Source organism: Penaeus vannamei, chromosome 3, assembly GCF_042767895.1.
Source record: "Penaeus vannamei isolate JL-2024 chromosome 3, ASM4276789v1, whole genome shotgun sequence".
NCBI classification, from domain to species: Eukaryota; Metazoa; Arthropoda; class Malacostraca; order Decapoda; family Penaeidae; genus Penaeus; species Penaeus vannamei.
The window spans coordinates 50,470,939-50,475,938 of NC_091551.1; positions in this window are offsets into that span (position 1 = coordinate 50,470,939).

The following is a 5,000-nucleotide window of genomic DNA, read 5'->3' on the forward strand; positions in this document are numbered from 1 at the left end:
ACGATTGTGGTTTTGCTAAGCATAGTTTTTATGGTGATTTTGATAATGTCTTTTTTTTTTAAATGCTAGGCCATGTTTCTTTGTTTGTTTGTTTATTTTTGGAAGGTGGAAGCATAATCATTTTGCCATTGCCATAGATATAGCCCCATGAACCCATCCTCAGCCATTTTAATCCAAACTATAGAATTCAAAAAGGGGAAGTTCTGTAAGTGTAAGCAGCTTCATGCCTAGTAATAAGAGCTGTGTTCTCTCTTCCATTTAAGCCTCAGTGGGGAACTCTCCTTTTTTTTTTAATCATTGAACTTTTTTATCACTCTCCGGATGTTAAGGATACTGTGGGATAAAGATTGTGAAGGATTTCCCAGAGTATCCTTCTTACCTCGACGTTCCTGTGGCCTGAGTGGAAAGAGGAATAGGCTTCGTGGTGCTGTGAGTGAGGGTGGTTCCAAACTTTCATCTTTTTTTTTGCCAATTTCTTTGAGAGATTGAGATTTTCCTTGTTTTGCAAATAAAGATGAGTAGTGCACACTTCTTCTCTTGTAGGTTAGGGAGTGAGATGCTCCACTAGATTTAAAAAAGAAAAAAAAAAAAGTTCTGAGGTGTTTCTAAATCAGTGTGTTGTTTTTTTATTGTGATTTGCATAGATTTGATTTTGATTTTGTTGATTTATTAGCTTGTGAGATGTCCAGTCTAATGTGTATGTGCACATGAAATAAATCCTAAATTGAGAGAGAAATAGAGAAATTCATTAAGTTCGGAAATTTGTAATTTACACAAAAGGCAAGGTTTTAGGAAAATTTATTTATATTCCAAAACTGAATCTCTCTCAGATGATAATTTTATATTGACGTATCTTTCATCAATCTTGGATTTTACGAATACTCTTTAAAAAATCATATAAATAGACTTAAAAGTGTCCAAAGTAACGGGAGAGATCGTTAATAAATTCCACTTGTTGTTAAAGCATTCACATACTTTATAAGGAAGGACCAGAATCCTGCAGAGGAATCGGAACATCATACAAAGATTCTAAGAGCATTATAAAAACAAAAAAAACACGACAAATCATAAATAACATATGCCTTTTTTTACAAACTCTTTTTAAGGATTATGTAAGAGCAAGTCTTATCATAGTAATAAGATACAATCAATTATACTCAGACTTGTATAGGATTTTATAGACACATGTCTCTGAAAAGACAGTAAAGGCAAAAAGGAGAATAATCTAAAAAAGCGTAACTTGCTCAGATGTAGAAATATTTGATCACTTTTGTACATTTTTCGTGTGTATCCGCACACAAATACAAAGGCATAAGAACATACACACACGCAATGCGCACACAAACACAAACACAAACTCGCTGCCTCTCTCTCTCTCTCTCTCTCTCTCTCTCTCTCTCTCTCTCTCTCTCTCTCTCTCTCTCTCTCTCTCTCTCTCTCTCTCTCTCTCTCTCTCTCTCTCTCTCTCTCTCTCTCTCTCTCTTTCTCTTTCTCTTTCTCTTTCTTTCTTTCTTTCTCTCTCTCATACACATACAGATGCTGTACTAATACATGTTTCATGTTACATATGTACAGCACACACACACACACACACATACACACACACACACACACACACACACACACACACACACACACACACACACACACACACACACACACACACACACACACACACACACACACACACACACACGCACCATATATAAACAGGTGGAACCACCCTCTCCTATATTTATGTAGATTTCTTTTCGAAACAAAGTCTTGCCTGTAAAAGTAGAAGAAAAAAAAAAGTTCTATAGAAACTTTCTTACATATTGTTCCTATTAAACCCTTTAAAAAAAAAAACATGTGTTGATATTCGGTAACATCTAGGTAATAAATTTCTTTAGACATTATATGAGTAGCGAGAACGAGCCTAAATTCAGCGAACACTGAAACAGGATCAACAAATGGTGAAATTTTGCAAATATATGGTTTCAAACTCGACTTTTTTTCTTTTATTTTCAAATCGTGAGTGTCTTTTTGCTTTCGTGTGGTTTTATTCAAGAAAATAACATGGAAACTGACATGGGATTTGATTACGTTATGATGATATGTTGCCGGACCAAAAGTAATCATTTCCACTATCTTTCATAAATTGGAATAATCGAAATGAGAGAGAAAATAGAAAGTAGAAAAATAAAGAAAAATAAAGAGAGAAAGAAAAAAATGAAAGATAAAGAAAGAAAACAGAAAAAAATAATGGAAAAAAAAAAAAAATATATATATATATATATATATATATATATATATATATATATATATATATATATATATATATATATATATATATATATATAGAGAGAGAGAGAGAGAGAGAGAGAGAGAGAGAGAGAGAGAAGGAGATGTGGAGTAGGTTCGGTACATATCACGATGAAATACTGGCCCCAAAAAAGTAATTATGGCAGAATGAATGAAAGTTATAAAAAAAGAGAAAAATCAAAAATGAAAAAAGTTATATACCATAATAGCTAAATATATATCACACTTTACAATGCTATGCTTTTTATATACTAAAACACTTTGTACATATATATGAGTATAAATTTATGTGTGCTGTATATAACTTAACATAAACACACACACACATACACTTATATATATATATATATATATATATATATATATATATATATATATATATATATATATATATATATATATATATATATATATATATATTATATAAATATATTTATATATAATGATAGCGATGATAAGATGAAGAACAACTACAGAATGATAATGATGATAGCAATAATAACAAAAGTAATAACAATAGCAATAAACAATAATAAAGATGATATAATTATAAACAATCATTACAATAACAGTAGAAATAATGATGATATAATCACACCAATAATTATTGTAATAGAACGATGATAACAATAATGATTATGATATCAATAAGGATAATAGTAATGATAATAACGATAATGAGGATGATAATAGAAATGATAATAATAATGATAATAACAACAATAATAATATTGATAATGATAATGATAATAATAATAATAATAATGATAATGATAATAACGATAATGATGATAATAATATTAACAATGATAATAATAACAATGATAATATTGATGATGGTGATAATATTGATATCAATAAACAATAATGATAATGATGATGATGATGATGGTGATGATATTGATAATAAGAATATTATTAATAATAGCACTGATAGTAATCATAATGATAATAATAATAATGATAATAATGATGATGATAAAAATGACAATAATAATCATTATTATCATAATGATAATAGCAATAAAGATAAGGATAAGGATAAGGAAGTAATAAGGATGATGGTAATCATAATAAAAATAATGATAAAAATAACATTAATAAAGATTATGATAAAAATAATAGTAATAGCAGTCATAACGATTATGATGATATTGATGATGCCAGTGATGACACTGATAATGAGAACGATAACGATAATAGTATGGATAATGATGATTACGAAAAAATGAGAAATACAAATAGGCAAAACAGACTACAGTTTGTTTTATTTTCCTTTGATCTCTCTACTCAACAAACCTATTTATCTTACTCTAAATTCTTCCTTAATTAAATTTAGTCTAAATATGTTCACATATTACCTCTATAATCTACAAGTTAGATGGTTATTAATAAAAAACTAATTGATACATTTTCATAACAAACTTTTCCGCGTAATCTTGTGACGAGCACTGACCTGACAAATTATTCACTAAAAAGGAATAATTGATAAATAAATAGAGGGGGATGAATTACATAAACTCCTCTTTATTATGTCTCTTTACTTGTTATTTATTTTTTGCGATGTTTTCCAAGCAATGAAAGAAAACGGAAGTTACGTCAAGTTGCTGGTTTTTAAGGGTAAACTCTTCTGTAGGTATGAATGTGATGAAATTGAATGAATACCGTCTACGAGAATATATTCAAGGATTTTATTTTTCTTTCTTTCTTTCTCTTCGTAAAAGCTAATATAAATCGCCAGAGACATGACTGTATAATTCCATAGACTACCACTTGAGTGTCCTCTTTCGAAATTGGTATTAATAGAATATATAGTTCGTATTGATTAATTATTGGTATTAATAGAATATATAATTCATATCAGTATATAGTATTCGTATTAAATAATTACTTAATTGGTATTAATAGAATATATATCCTAGCCTTACGAATATTCAGTACATAAGCCTACAACACACCCTAAATCACAGTCACCTTGTACAAACAGAATCACACACACGTAAACATACATACATACAATACATACATACACACACAGGCTTGGTTCTTCTAGTGGCTTGTCTTTTTAAATGATGATATTCTTTAATGAAATTGTCTTATTGATGATAATATTCTAAAGGATAGTAATGATGATATTCTAAAGGATAATAATAATATTCTACAGGATAGTACTGATAATATTCTAAAGGATAGTAATGATAATATTCTAAAGGATAGTAATGATAATATTCTAAAGGATAGTAATGATAATATTCTAAAGGATAGTAATGATAATATTCTAAAGGATAGTAATGATAATATTCTAAAGGATAGTAATGATAATATTCTAAAGGATAGTAATGATAATATTCTAAAGGATAGTAATAATAATATTCTAAAGGATAGTAATGATAATATTCTAAAGGATAGTACTGATAATATTCTAAAGGATAGTAATGATAATATTCTAAGGGATAGTAATGATAATATTCTAATAAATAATAATAGTAATAATTGGAAAAGCATAGAGGAATAGATCGCGGGTCGACTACCTTGTTTCGGAAAGGGACCAGACGCCATGCTTGTGATCCAGCGTGGATTCATAAGGGTGGACAGGAAACAGTTAACCTTACCCCCGGACTACAGAGTATTTTTCTTGCGCGGGGAATAATACGTTTTCCATGAGCGGAAAACATAATTTTGTCAACATTTGCGCG